The following is a 16194-nucleotide window of genomic DNA, read 5'->3' on the forward strand; positions in this document are numbered from 1 at the left end:
AAAGCGTGACATGGCGAGAACTGATGGGGTTCAAGCAGGGGAGCCAGTCCGTCAGAAACTACTGGTCGCATTTTGCGATGTTAGTCCACCGGCTCAGGTGGGATCTGGACTCTGAACCGATACAAATGTTGTTTGAGGAAGGCCTGTCACTCGAAGTGAAAGACGAGTTGTTCCGAGCGCCCCGGCCACGGTCGATGGATGAGCTCACAAAGGCTGTGCTGGCAATCGGCGTAAGCCAGGAAGCACGGGCTCAGGAGAAGTGGGAGATGAGAGGGGAACGTTTCCATGACTACCGCATTCCTGAGATACCGAGGGAGCCTTCCCAGGCGGCGGAGCTGATGGAAATTGATGGCGCGCGCGAGGTTTCAAACTCCGGTGAAGGTCGTAAAAGGGAGGGAAAGGAGTGGAAAACTACCAAGAAGTGTTTCCTCTGTCAACGACCAGGACATTTTGCTAAGGTCTGCCCTCAACGAAAAGCCTGGCAAGGGATGGTGGGGGCTGCTGGCCACGACGAGAAGGGGGAGGAAGGACAGGCACAGGGAAACGACAACGCCTGGCTGCCAACCAGCAGGGGCAGCAGCCAGGCCAGCAACCAATAGAAGTGCCCCAGCCTGACCCCCCCAAGGCAGCTATAGCCATAGAAGTGGTGCTAGAACTCCCGAATGGGCACCCGGTCAAAGTTAAGGGACTGCTGGATTCGGGCAGCTCGTGTAATTTCTTCAGCAGAGACTTCGCTCTGGAGCACCAACTCCACCTGTTGCCTCTAGATTTTCCCTTGCAGGTGACCACCATCGATGGCAGGGAACTTCTGGGGGGGGGGGAGTGACAGACCAGACCCCGCCAATGCGAATGAGGATTTCCAGGCACACAGAGACCATTGCCTTTCACGTGGCCACACTGGCAGGACCCCCAATAATACTGGGGATGAGCTGGCTGGCACTGCACGATCCAGTAGTGTCATGGCATCAGCGGTCAGTCACCTTTGGGTCAGCTTACTGCTTAGGACACTGTCTGGGAGGGGAGAACCCAAGAATGACGGTGGCCAGGGTGGTTGGGCTGGCCGTGGAACAAAATGGGGAGGTGCCACCACAATATGCTGACCTGAAGGAGGTCTTCAGCGAGAGGGAGGCTGATAGACTACCCCCCACAGGCCCTTTGACTGCCAAATCAACTTACTCCCAGGGGCTCAGTTGCCGGTGGGTAAGCTGTATGCCATGTCCGACCAGGAGATGCAGGAGTTGCGGCAATTTATTGACAAGAACCTGAAGAGGGGGTTCATAAGGGAATCAAAGGCGGTGGGGGACAGTCCAGTGTTTTTTGTGGACAAAAAAAGAGACTAATCAGCCCAGATTAGTCGTGGATTACAGGGCCTTAAACCTGGTGTCAGAACCCGTGACCTTCCCAATGCCCAGGATTGACGACATTTTAACACGGGTGAGGCAGGGGGAGATTTTTACCAAGCTGGACCTCAGGGGAGCATACAATTTGATTAGGATAAGGGAGGGGGACGAATGGAAAACTACCATGTTCACCCCCCTGGGGGCTTTTGAGTACCTAGTCATGCCATTTGGATTACAATCGGGGTCCGCCTGATTTCAAGCATTCATGCACCACATGTTGGGGCCCCTGCTGTACAAGAATTGCGTAGCCTTTTTGGATGACGTCTTAATCTATTCGGACAATGAGAAGCAACACGTCAGAGACGTCAGGGAAGTGCTACAGAGACTGCAGAAGCATCAGTTGTGGGTCAAGCTGGAAAAATGCCAATTTCACGCCAAAGAGGTCGAGTTTCTGGGGTACAAGTTGTTAGACAAGGGCCTAGCTATGGACCCAGGCAAGGTGAAGGCAGTGCTGGAATGGAAAGCCCCCAAAACCCGGAAGGATGTGCATAGGTTCTTAGGGTTCAGCAACTTCTACAGGAAGTTCATAAAGAACTTCGCTCACTTGACAGCGCCCTTCACAGATTGTCTCAGTAGCAAAAAGAAGTTCGCGTGGACAGAAAGTGCCCAGCAATCCTTTGAAAGGCTGAAGAAGGCATTTGCTTCAGAAGAGCAGCTCCTACACGTTGATCTGGAGAAGCCCATGAGACTGGAGACGGACGCATCCGACAGAGCCGTTGGAGCGGTCCTTTTGCAGCCCGGGGCCAAGCAGGGCTGGAGGCCGTGTGCCTTTTTCTAAAGGAAGCTGAGCAAGTCAGAGCAAAACTACACAGTGTATGACCGAGAACTGCTGGCAATCTATGCGGTGTTTCGGCAATGGAGACATCTGTTGATAGGGGCACGACACAAGATCCAGGTTTGTACTGACCACAAGAACTTGGAATACTGGCGGACCGCGCGAGTGCTCAACCAGAGAGATTCGATGGGCCCACGAGTTCTCCAAGTTTTCCTTCGAGATCAGATATGTGCCGGGAGAGGAAAACATAAGAGCAGATGCTCTCTCCCGGAAGCCAGAGTACATGGAAGGAGAGGGACTGCCGGAGATCTGACACGTGTTCCCAGAGAACCGATGGGTGTGGGGGGGGAGCGTTGGTTGGGAAACGAGAACTGGCAGGGCTTACTAGAGACGACGCGTTTGCTCAAGCAAAAATCAGGGAACTCCGGGACGGAAGGGAAGACCATGGAGGGTTTGAGGAAAAGGAAGGGCTACTGTACTATAAGGGGGCACTGTATGTACCGGGGGAGACCTTGAGGGGGAAGGTACTTAAACAACTCCATGACAACCCAACAGCTGGGCACTTTGGATAGCACAAGACCATGCTGCTCGTCACCAGGCAGTTCTGGTGGCCAAAGGTGAGGGAAGACGTACGGGAATATGTACAAGGGTGCGACCGATGCCAAAGGGCAAAGGGGGAGAGGGCTGCCCCCGCAGGGTTACTGGAACCCTTACCTACACCAGGAAGGCCCTGGGAGGTGGTGTCCATTGATTTTATGACAGATTTGCCCAAGTCAAGGGGGAAGACAGCAGTCATGGTAGTAGTCGATCTACTGACAAAAATGTGCCATTTCATAGCTTGCGCACACGCGGTAACGGCAGAGGAGATAGCCAGATTGTTTGTGGATCACATTTTCAGACTGCATGGGGCTCCCTCGAGGGTAATCTCGGATCGCGGGAAACAATTTACTTCCAGGTTCTGGAGGAAGCTCATGAGCTTGCTACAGGTCGAGGTGAGCTTCTCGACGGCGAGGCACCCAGAAACCAACGGACAAGCAGAAAGAGCGAACAGTATACTCCAGCAATACCTACGCTGCTACATCAGCGAGAGACAGAACGATTGGGTAGAGAAACTAGCTTTGGCTGAATTTGCGTACAATAACGCTGAACATGTGTCCACGGGAATGTGCCCGTTCATGGCCAATTATGGGTGTCACCCCAGGGCCTTCCCAGGGAGGGGGGAGGAAGGATGGAGTGTACCCGTGGCTGAGCAGTTTGTAGAAGAAATGGAGGCCTTGCACCAGCAACTCAAGATGAACTTGGAGTGGGCCAAGGAAATTTACAAGAGGCAGGCAGACAAGCACTGTCGGGAGGGGGAGGCCATAAGGGTGGGAGACCGGGTGTGGTTGTCAACCCAAGGGTTACCCCTAAAGGGAGGGTGCAAGAAGTTGCAGCCGAGGTGGCTGGGGCCTTTTGAGGTAACACAGCAGGTGAACCCAGTGGCATTCAAACTCAAGTTGCCTGACAGCATGAAGATACATCCGGTGTTCCATAGGTCCCTACTTTCACCGTACAGGGAGGGGCGGGAATTTCCGGGGCGGGAGGGAGGAGTCACCACCCACCCACAGGTAGAGGAGAGGGAACACCGCAACCAAGCCACAGAAATACTCGATTCAAGGTGGCGAGGTCGCCAGGTGGAGTACTTGGTAGCTTGGGAGAAAGAACCCAGCTCAGAAAACACGTGGGTCCCCGCTGAATCAATCAATGACGGCTATCTGGTGGAAGAATTCCATAGTTTGTTCCCGGATAAGCCAAAACCACTAGCGAGATTCTTGGATGAAGAATTTGGAACCACAGACGACGAAGGGGACTTTGTGGGTTTTCCTGCCTCCAAAGAGGAGGGAGGGGAGGTGTCAGAGGGAGAAGAATCAGACTGGGAGGTCCACCCTGCGGGAAGAGATCTGAGCGGGTGGGAAGCTGGTTTTGAATCCTCAGAGGATGGTGACAGCTCCTTCAGGGGATTCCCCGCATCGTCGGCCGAGGAAAGAGACGAGGTTGAAGCAGAAAATCGCGCCGGGGGTGGAGGGGGTCCTGGAGAGGAGGTGGATGTCAGGGAACTGCCATCGGAGCCAGAAGGAGAGGGAGGGCTCCAGAGGGATTACGGAGAGTGTCCCGGGAGGGAGAGAAGCAGCCCATCTTCTGGGGAAGGAAATCAGCGTAGCACCAGTGGAGAAGGGGGGCAGATGGGGGAATCGGCAAGGTGGCTCCATGACTCCTCACCGGGGACCAGCGGGGAGAGCACGGGTCCTCCGCTGCCCACACCCTCCCTGCGCAGAAGGCTTCCGCGCAGGGAGAGTAGGCGGAGACTAGGCGTCAAAGAGCTTCTTTGCTGGAAGAAGTTCAAGAAACGCCCACTGACGGATTCTGCCAGCGATTGAGACAGCCACGGGCGAGTGGCTGTCCGGACAGAAAGGGTTCACTCAGGCAACCCAGCCAGGTGTGGCGCCGATTTACGCACAAGCAACCCCTAGAACCATTACAGCTATATAAAAATGTTTTTATAAATAACATAAATGAAACTCTGTATTGCAGTGTAATGTATCTTTATTTTTCGTGTGGAATTTTATGGTTGCCATTCTAAGCTACCTTGAAGAACTTTTTTTGTCAAAAAGCAAATAAAAATAAGGCAATTTAAACTACAAATAATGTAACATGTCAAACATGGTACACTTGCCTCTTGAGCCTTGAGACCACACAACTTCTTTATCCTTCAAATATGTTTTCTCCCTATTTTCAAACATCTCAGATCCTATAACTAGCTAATAGGGCAAAGTCTAACAACAAGAATGCGGAGGCAAGATTGTCTAAAACCACATTTTATTGTTGTTTCAATTAGTAAAAATAGTGATCAGATATTCAAAACACAGGTCCAGACATGAAGCTCCGAAATTGCACTTGGATCCCTGCATTTATGGATATCATACATCTGTGCTTAATTATTTTTTTTGCTTTACAATAATGTATTAGTCCAATTAAAACTCAACGGAATAAAGAGACACAAGAAACTTCGGATTAGAGCCTGAGAATGTAATATGCTGTGGTTTACCAAAAGAGTAACTGACTAGCAAAATTTGCTGACTTTATAAAAAAACATGGGCAGCAAAGATGTACAGTGGTACCTCAGGTTAAGAACTTAATTTGTTCTGGAGGTCCGTTCTTAACCTGAAACTGTTCTTAACCTGAAGCACCACTTTAGCTAATGGGGCCTCCTGCTGCCGCCGCAGCACAATTTCTGTTCTGATCCTGAAGCAAAGTTCTTAACCCGAGGTACTATTTCTGGGGTAGCGGAGTCTGTAACCTGAAGCACCTGTAACCCGAGATACCACTGTACTGTAATATGTACTATATCATAATATTGAATTGTAGGACTGTGGTATAGTTCTTAAAACTCTTTTCATACAACACAGAAAACAGACTGTGGTTCGAAAACAGAGACAATGATAATTATAGATAATTCTATATCATTCTGCACCATATGCCAATTAAATACCAAAATGTAAAGTGTTTTAGTAGCTTACTTTGTGCTTTACATTTATTTATGACTTCTACATAACACAATTCCTACTTAAAAGAAAAAATAAATCTTAAATTGATTATTATTCTCCATATCATGACACCTGCCAATAATGCTATGCAGAGGGAACTGAAATTACACGTATACATAACTTTAGCTTGTGATGAATTACAATTTTAATTATGAATTACACATTATTTCCTATTAAATTAGATACTGTATTTAGAAATATATGGTAACGTAGGAAAAACAACATCATGGTCTCAAAAAATGTACGGCTCAACTTGAAACACAAATGCAAGTTGGTTTGCCACATAACATATGAACATTGCTTCTGCAACTATTTCCCTTTCATTATGTTGACTTTACCTTATTAGCCATAGTTAATTAGGATAAGGCAATGGTTGCAAAAGCCCTAACAACTTTTATGGAACTTAAACACTGAAACTCAGAAAAGTAACAAATACAAAACCAGTATTTTTTCCAACAACAGCATCTTCATCCCTACTTATAATTTGCGGCTATATTCAGAATAATTTTTACTATTTAACGTACACCACTCCTGTGCCTGCCAGGGGATGATTTCCGCCTATCCCAGGTGAGTAGGTTGTGTGCAGCTGTGCGAATGTGGAAGGGGCCCAGTCAGGAAGAGGAAATTCCGCACATAGATCAGCTGGCAGGGAAGTTGGAGAGGGGAAGGAGAGAGCAAGGGATTGAGGAGATCAAGCCCTTCATTTCGAAATGAGCTCCCTTAAAATCTATGGGTCTTACGTACTAGGAAATTTACTGAGGAATAGGATATAAGTACGCAAATCCTACATAAATGTGGCTGACACTGCTAAAACTATAGAATAGCAAGAATGAACTGTTTTGTCAAAATAAATTTTTTGATACCTATTTTCTTCCCTTCACAAAAACTCTGTCTTGCAAAGTGAAATACTGTGTTTGTTGCAAGATGATCTAACTATGTTATAAAGAAGCCCTTAAACTGCAGCTAAGTGGATGGGAGTGCTCCAATACATGTCTTTATGTCAGAGAGCTTGGAACAAAAACATATAGCAAATGATAACAAGAATAAAAGCAACGTTAAAAGAAAATCAAAGCATGCTATAATCTCTTAGCAAAAAAAAAAGCTTACTAATGTCTCTCAGCAGAAAAAAGGATGGCAAGCTGCATGGGTCTTTGTTGTGCATCTTTCTGAGTCATAATTTAAATTCAATACAATACTCATTCCAAACTCTTCAAAGTACACATAATTTCTCATTTTGAAAGCCTGCATGCTGGCGCGGCCCATCCTAAGTCTTCAGAGCTATATGTTAAGATTAACGATACCTTGGAATTCTCACCCCAAAATATTTTCAGGGCAAAAGGCATGCTTTAAAGGGGACATGGTATGTCATAAAGGAGATGTTGTCACAGTGCCTCACGGCGAAATGGATTTTATATTATTCAGACAACCAGGCGAACTCTTGCCATCATAGTGTGCCACACTGCGGTTATTTCACTTCCTGCCCTCTCCACTCAGCAAGATGAAACAGGGCCCTGTGTGGTTGAGGTGTGCAGGCCAATGCGCCCTGGCTCTGCTGTGCTGTAAGGGCAGCCAATGGAAGCGCAGCAGGACGCCAAGGCAGGGATCAGCAGTTCAGCCCCTTGGGCCCAGGGAGCATTTCCATGTCCTTCTGAGTCATATGAAAAGAAGAAAGTCAAAAAGCGGCCCTGCTGTGGGAAGGCATTATAAAGAACATTTGCAAAATGGTTCCCTCAGTTTGGCTCTACTCTAGTTAAGATGTTTTGATAGATTCTCTATGGGGTTCAGGTCAGGCAAGTTTGCTGGCCAATCAAGCACAGTAATCCCATGGGCATTGAACCAGGTTTTGGTACTCCCCAAATCTCTTTTCTGATGAGAGCAGCTTTTGCATCTCATTTGGAATCCAAGGACCCAGAGTCTGGGGGAAGAATGGGGAGGCACACAATGCCAGATGCTTGAAGTCCAGTGTGAAGTTTCCACTGTCTGTGTTGATTTGGGGAGCCATGTCATCAGCTGGTGTTGGTCCACTGCGTTTCATTAAGTTCAGGGTCAACGCAGCCGTCTACCAGGAGATTTTGGAGCACTTCATGCTTCCTTCCGCAGATGAGCTTTATGGGGATGTTGACTTCATTTTCCAGCAGGACTTGGCACCTGCCCACACTGCCAAAAGTACCAAAACCTGGTTCAATGCCCATGGGATTACTGTGCTTGATTGGCCAGCAAACTCACCTGACCTGAACCCCATAGAGAATCTATGGGGCATTGCCAAGAGACAGATGAGAGACAGGAGACCGAGCAATGCAGAAGAGCTGAAGGCTGCTATTGAACCATCCTGGTCTTCCGTAATACCTCAGCAGTGCCACAGGCTGATAGCATCCATGCCACGCCGGATTGAGGCAGTAATTGATGCAAAAGGGGCCCATACCAAGTACTGAGTACATATGCATGCTTCTACTTCTCTGAGGTCCAATACTGGTCTATTTGCAATCCTTGTTTTGCTGATTTCATTTAATATTCTAATTTTCTGAGATTGTTAATTTGGGGTTTTCATCAGCTGTACACCATGATCATCACAATTATAACAAATAAAGGCTTGACATATCTCGCTTTGCATGTCATGAGTCTATCTTATATATTAGTTTCACCTTTTAAGTTGAATTTCTGAAATAAATGAACTTTTCCACGATATTCTAATTTTCCAAGTTTCAACTGTATATTTGAAAACTATGGCTGGTACACAAACGATCTGCAGTGACCATGGCTAAGGATAACAACTGCACCACACAAACTATACTTTATATATATGCGTATAAAGTGATGGGAAGGTTTCACTGATGCTTTTCTATACATATATGTCCTCACAGCTTAGCTTACTGACCTAAACCATGATTCTGTGCTGTATGGTTGGGAACTATTATTTACATCTGTATTAGGCCAGTGTATACACTTCTAAAAGGAATCAAATCCACAGGAATTGTCCAGAGAAAGATAGTGTAGGATAGAAAGTAGGAAATAAAACAATTACAGCACTAGTTAAAAAAGGATTTTTTAAAAAAATTAAAACATTAAGGGAACCCACTTTCAGCTGTCTCTCTTGTGCATATAATCCCTTATTAACTACAAAGTGAAGGCCTACATTGTCTGACTTAGTTTTTCTGACACAGGCATGGATTCAACTGAACCATGATTCAACAGAAGCCACAAAGAATGCTTGCAAAAGGGTGCAAATTACCACAAGGTATCTATTATTATTATCATTTATGTTTCTAAGCCACCTTTCTAGAATGTATACTCTCCAGGCAGGTCACAGATCAACAAAATAAAGTATTAATAAAAACCATGGCAAAATATTTTGTAAAACATAGTTGCTCTGAATAATGACTTCTGACAGAAACATCCTCATTATCTTGTGGAAGATAACCAAAAACTGGACCCCACAAGTCTCCTGACGAAGTGAGTTCCACAGCTGTGGCGTCACAGCAAAAGAATGCCTGCCTCTTCCAATCCAAGCCTGTCTAAATACTAAAATTCATGGGATACTCTGCAAAATTTCTCCTGAAGATCTGTGACGAGGATGCTGTAGAGAAGGAACAGACAATGTGGTACCCTCCTGGTATTGCTGAACTACAACTCCAATCATCCCTAACCACTGGCCATGTTACCTAAGGATAATGTGAGCTGTGGTGCAATATCTAGAGAACACCATGCTGGCTACCTACCTCTGTTACGTATAAGAGCTAATGCCCCAGTAAATGGGAAGGCAGTTTAACATACTGTTGTCACTTACAATTTTATTCTTAAAAACTGTTACAGAAAGCCAAGATTTACTAGTGCTTAATGATCCCAATCTGAGCATTTAATACCAATTTCTCAATCATATAAATGCAGCTTTTGATCTACCCAAAAGACTGGGTTATCTATTGACTGTACACTCAATGCTGGAGTCATTCAAGGCCTAACTCAAGCGTTTCTCAAATTTCAATCACAGTTTTAGCTTTGCATACTCCTTACTATACATCTACCTAGCTTTATCAATACACCTAATATAGCAGTCCCAGTATGTCATCTTCAACAAGGATCTCTCGTTATGTTAATCTGCAGTTTGTGTGTATGCATACACAGAATTCAATGTCGCTACAATCAGGCCCTTCAGCTCTTGGGATACTGGGTGTCAATACCTCTTTCCATTGTAAAATGTGTGTGTTTCCTCAACCCAGCCCAGTCAGATACAGCTTTACAAAATACAATTGAGTAAGATTTTAACCTAGCAATGCATGGCTGCACTTTCACACAGATAGCGTAATAAAAAACCAACCCACTCATTATTACCAGTAGCTGCATCAGGATATGACCAGGGCAAGATATGATCATGGAATGCCCAGAAGATGCTATGATAACTTCCTTCTCAGGGGAAAGGCTCACTATTCTGAACTCAGTTCACATGGACATTTTACTACGTGGCAGCACATTCCCATCTTCCCCTTTCCATCACAATACCTGATTGCTATGTATTTGGGATCTCCACGAACCTACTCTGTATACACCCCCTTTGCGAGTACGACGAGTCTATCTTAAAGAAGAAACCCTATGGGTGTGAATGTAAGACTCTTGAGCATTGTTGCTGAAGAAAGGTACCTCCATAATAACAAGAATCCTGTGAAGATAAGACAGAGGCTAAGCAAAAGTATTTGAGAAGTTGTGAATTTTTAAGAAAATTGAACTTTTTTTGCAGGAAAAATGTGGATAATAAAGAGAATTCCATTTATCATTTTAAAAGTTATCTATGTTTTCTGAATATATAGATGATGTACAATAGTATATACATCTAGTATATACATTTAGTATGCATATATTTGTGCATACTAAATGTGGGGAAATTCTGGTACTACTGTACGTTATTTCTTTGTTTTGCGCATTTTTCAAAAATAAAATAAATGTACTATGGGGGGGGGATACACCTACCCTGATCTTGCTTATTCCCCCCCCCCCAATGCTTTTGCTGAATTTTTAACTACAGTTCCATTATACTTTGTGTAATAGGAAATAGTACTTTTCTAAAAGAAAACGAAGGCTCTCAGGACATCCATTCTCATCTATTATCTTCACATGCGGTTATTTATCTAACCATAATCTGTCTGTTTCTAGGAAGTGGTCACTTCAGGCCTCATTTTATTTTACTGCTGGTTGCCCTTCTGCTTTTTACGTATATCGTAGTGCCTTTAATAACATGCTTCTGCCATGATAGGAAGGATTCTGTGTACATCTCCCAGGCTGGATAGCAAGCCATGTGCAGGGCTGGGTGCTGCCCCTGTAATTCCCACACGTGGATTTTTAAAAGCTAAAATCCTGGTGATCAGCCATTCCAGTCCTTCCTGTCCCCCAAAACTGCTGATCAGAGGGATTTCAGGTTTGTAAAAAAGGCTGCATCACTTGTGCTTCACTGAGGTGTTTGACTGCAATTTTATACGCAGATAGACAGAGTCATTTACTTCAGTAGGGCTATATTGCATATAAAGGAGCTCAGGACTCCCAACTTTATCTAGCTCTGGTGTGAATTTTACTTTTAAATAAGGAATCCCTTCCTGCTTAGTACTTGGTACAGCAAAACCTGCAATGCTGGTAGATTTTCATGAAGGAAATACTTTTTGGATACACCGTATTTCCTTGCCAAACCCTTGAAAAGGACAAAGTCAGGACAAGAAAGGTAAAATCCCAACTTATTTGTAGAATATTCAACACCTAAATATCACAATTATTATCTGTACACACCGTACATGCTATATTTTACAGGAACACACTCACGCATTAATAATTTCTGTCTTGGCACTAACCTAGAATTCTAGTCCTAAAAAGACTCCCTGAAATTATTCCCATGAATTTCAATACGCCTTTCTTCCACTGACTTGGCGAAGGATCACCGTCTCTGCAAGTACTTACTTTACAATGGTATGAAAATTGCAGAAGAGTAAATAACCTAATCATGTTGTTTCTGTTCATCTCTTACCAATTTATCCAATTTAATTCCTCTCACATCCCCCCAAATTCCCATAGTTAATTTAAAGAGAATATTATCTTAAGTATGCTTTCAAATGTGATTTTCCAACATAATAAATTACTCTCAGTATCCACAATAACTTTTCTTCATATAACACAAAAACAAAATAGCCATAAAAATCTTGGACGTGGATGCAATTTACTGAAAGTACAAATGCTAAAAAGTGGTAGCGATTTAATACCTACACTTCTATTACGGTTGTTTGGGGAAGGCATAGGCCTTTCTGAACTATGAAGAAACCAATGCTGTATTTCCTCCAGAATGTTTTATCTCTTTGGTCTCAGATTATCGGCATAAACACACACACCAGCTATAGATACAGATGTTATTATTTGCATTTTACATTCTGTTACCATTAAACAATTCTCCACAAGAGCTACTACATGGCTGCCATCCTCATATGTTCTACGTATTTGCAATTTCACAACCCCACCTATTTTTTAAAGTGTACTTAAATTTAGGAGATACACAAGCAGATGTATTGCAATGAAATACATTCTCCTCCTTGGCTAAACTGAAATCTCCCACGCTTGTCTAAAAAAAAAGAGGAAGAAGCTTCGACATCAAAAACGAAAGCTCAATCAAAGTATTTTTTCATTTAGCGAAGAACAATACTTTCTTTTTTATCTATGCATATTTTAATTGGGAATATGAATAAAACTAAGCATATTAGAGGTTCAGCTTATGCACAGTATGAATATATCTAAAATGTACTGTGTTTGCCAAACTGGCTGACTGTCAAGTTCATCAAAAGAGCATCCATATCCACATGTTGTTTTGATGTATACATTGGTTTCCAGTAAAAAAAGAAAAAGAAAAGCATTTGCATAAATGCTTTTGTTATGAATAATTTAAAAGTAGACATCCATATATTATGACTGGCCATAGACGCAATATGTATACATAGTGTAGTGACATACTTCAGATTCCTCTGGGGATTTTACAAAAATAATGTAAAATGTATGATTATAATATTAATCCCTCTCCTTATCAAATAACGTGTGGTACAGATGTGCCTAAATACATGTCATTGCGCTACTTGGGCAAAGGTTATTGCCACTGAATTGTTTTACCAAAGAATATAGTTTTAAATGTTGTCATTTTTTAAAAGCCTATCAGTTCCTCGATACATGTGAGCGTGCACCAGACAGACACGCAAAGCCTCACAATAAGGGAGAATATAAAGCTTCCAGTCCCATGCTCAGTTCCAAGAGAAAGCATGGTGAAATAAAAATCAGAACAGACTACACAATCTGATTCAGTGCCATATCTCTGCAAAGTGCCATTCTGGTAAAAAGGCGTATCATCTATATAATATTTTTTATGTATCATGTATGTATACCTCCACCTACGCACCAAAAGGTAAGGAAACACACCACTCATGAAAACTTGTCAGTGAACCAAAACCAAAACTGCCACAAGACCTAGAACATTTGCATTCAAAAACAAACCATGCATCTGATTTTCTGAAAAATGGAAGGTTGCTGGTTTTAAATCAGGTTGACAAAATGATAGAATGAAAATGATAGGCACAGAAATTGGAAAAAACAACAACCAGTAACTACACAACATCCTTAAATCTAAAAGCCGTCATTTTTAGCAAGCCGGACTGAGACCCGGCTAGGCCAATGAAGATGTTGCTGGTTAGGTGGTCTAACTTAGTGAATCCTAGGACAATCCACCAATATTCAATCTGAGTGATTAAACTTCGTTTTCCTCTCGGCAATTTTACTCTGTTCCCCCACTCTGCTGTGAATGCTGCTAAATGTGAAATGTTGCGACGTATTAATCAGAAGCATCTAAGGAAGGGACTGACTCTTACCCGTGGAAGAGTAGGAATCCAGCCACAAGGACAAGAAGTAGAGAGAGGACGACAGTGTGTTCACCTTGCAGTTCTCTTGTGGTCTCCTGTGGAAGCAGATGGAAGACACTCGGTGATCTCCGTGGCATTTCTTGATTTTGCAAGTGCACACAGGCCTGGCAAATATGGGAAGGCGGTCCTTACCTAGCAACCACAGGGCTCCAGCCTCGCAGCCACATGCTTTCCCCTGCCACCGCTGCCCCCCTGGCTGCCAGCTCCCAGCAACAACAATAGAAGAGGCAGAGAGGGGTGGCATGAGAGAGAAGGAAAGACACTGGGAGGGAGGGAGGTAGAATGAGAAAGGAAAGGGGGGAGAGGAGAGGAGAGGAGCGTGTTAAGCTTGTCTGGCAGTTAACAAGTCTTGAATGAAGAATGTTAGCAAACAGACAAACAGCATGCCTGGTGCATGCTAATGTCCCTGGATTCACCACTGACAGTTTGAATAATTCAGTAGGCAAGGAAAGAAAGAAAGAAAGAAAGAAAGAAAGAAAGAAAGAAAGAAAGAAAGAGTCTCTTCACCCCTTTTGAATGCATGCAGAAAAAGTATCTTTTCAACTTTTCCCTTCACCCATTATGGATGGCAAAATTCAATCATAATTTCAGATAGACTTTGTAATTCCTGATTCAGTCTGCTCTCCCCCCCCCCATCCTTCTATCACCTATTTTACTGCTTTTTACCTTGAGGTTGGCACCTGTCCTGGAGGTAGCATTTTTTAATGCACCAGCCCTGTGTTTCCATTAGGGTGGAGGATGAGAAGCAGAAGAAAATGCCAGGATGCTTGGGCAACCAAAACATGTAAATATTTCTACTTGTATCAGGCTAACTTTTCAAAGGGCTGCAGGTGAATAGCCTTTCGCACACAGGAGATTCTCTTATACATTCCAGACAATCCAAAAGAGAGAAAAAAAGGGGGGAGGAAGGAGAAATGCACCAGCATTCTATTCAGAAAAGGAAAAACATTTTTAAAATATCACATTTTCATAGCTTGCAAACTACGCAAATCCTGATGGGCTGGTCAAAAGAAACAAACCCCCAGATAACGAGAGAAAACAGCAGGGTTTGGGAGAGTACTTAAACCTCAAAGCAAAGTGCAGTAAAGGAGATGAAAAAATATTCCAAATACTGTAAGAGGGGGAAGAGGGGTTAAAAATACAGCAAAGGGGAAGGGGAGCAGTGGTCCTTTCTGGCCATGTTTTAAAAATAATAATAGAAAAGTTTTGGAAGGCCATCTGAAGGGGAGGCGGCCCTTGAAGCAAGCGGCGAAGGAATCTCTCTCTCTCTCTCTCTCTCGACTCGCGCAATCGGGCCGAGGCGAGCGAGACGGAGCGCGCGGCGGCGGCGGCGGCGGAAGCAGCCCAGGATGAAGCAGGCGCGGCCCAGACGTACTCACGCACATATGCATCTCTCTCTCTCTCTCTCTCGGGGGCGCGCGCGGGGTGGGGGGGGGGCGCCGACACACACACACACACACACAGAGGACTCCTTGCGCCCGAGCTGCAGCGCCCCGAGGTCTCTTCCCTTCGCTTTTGCTCGCCTGCCTTTGGCCGCCGCCGCCCCTGCAAGCCAGCAAGAGCTGCTCTTCTTCTGCCAGCCCAGTGCGGGCTTGTGTTTATGACGCGGCGGGGGCGGGGGGGGGAGGACTGGTGCAGAGGCAGAGAAAGAAGGGAGCCCGAGGGGGATCTGGGGCTGGGGGGGGGGGGCTTCGCACACAAGACCTGCACCAGGCGCGCGCGCGCGCGCGAGCACGACATGCCCAGATGCTGCAGAAGGCGCTTGGCTTCATTCAACTTGGGAGGCGCCTCCTCCTCCGCCTGGTCCCCCCCCCCCGCCCCGACTCGGTGCCCAAGAGGGAGAGGCACGCCAAGCCCGCGGAGGAGACCCTCACTCCATCTTGGGAGGGGACGGGCTGCAGGTTGGCAGTGCCAGGCCGTCGGCAGGCCCCGTTGGAGAAGCTGCGCCCGAGGCGGGGAAGGGGGGATCGGGGCAGCCACGGGCGGGGGGGGGGGAGAGGCGGGGGGAGCCCTTGGCTTCTGCTGCCCCCCCCCCCTTCGCCAGCAGCTGCGCGGGCCTCGCAACGAGCTGGGCAGCGAGTCAAGCGCCGATCCGCATTTGGGCGAGACAGCTCGACTGCGGGGCGGGAAGAGCAGCAGCTGCCCCGGGCGCGCCTGGAGGGAAGGGGCGAGACGGGCGGGGGGGGGGCGCATCCTGAGGAGACTCGCCGCTCTCGCCCCCCCCCCCCCGAAGAGACTCGGGCCAAAAGCCCCTCGCTGGTTACCAAGTACTTTGGGGAAGGGGCCCTTCGGTACCCGCCCTCGCGTGACGCTTCCTGCCGACTTGCCAAGCACAGATCATCCTTCCCTTTCTTCGAGGAAACGACGCCTCTGCCGCCTCCATATATATATATATAAATATATGAGGGAAGACGCGTTGAAAGATAGCTAATGTATCCCTGTCTCTTATCCGGCCCCGCTGGGGGCTTGCCCCATGTCCCGCCGCCCCCTTGGCTCCGGGGCCGAGCGCG

At 45.8% G+C, this 16194-nt stretch overlaps 1 long non-coding RNA gene across 2 annotated transcripts in view; it reads right to left on the reverse strand.

The window, feature by feature from the left end:
- Positions 1–14937, reverse strand: part of LOC309341726 — a 105225-nt gene extending 90288 nt beyond the window's left edge. Inside the window, exons 1-2 of one of the 2 annotated variants that reach the window (XR_014156539.1) lie at positions 14351–14937; positions 13634–13716 (exon numbers count right to left, since the gene is read on the reverse strand). This is a non-coding gene — a long non-coding RNA (uncharacterized lncRNA). The other variant, XR_014156540.1, reaches the window with a different exon arrangement.
- Positions 14938–16194: the final 1257 nt, after the last annotated feature.

The sequence above is a fragment of the Podarcis erhardii genome, assembly GCF_964252035.2.
Source record: "Podarcis erhardii genome assembly, chromosome: 5".
Taxonomy (NCBI): domain Eukaryota; kingdom Metazoa; phylum Chordata; class Lepidosauria; order Squamata; family Lacertidae; genus Podarcis; species Podarcis erhardii.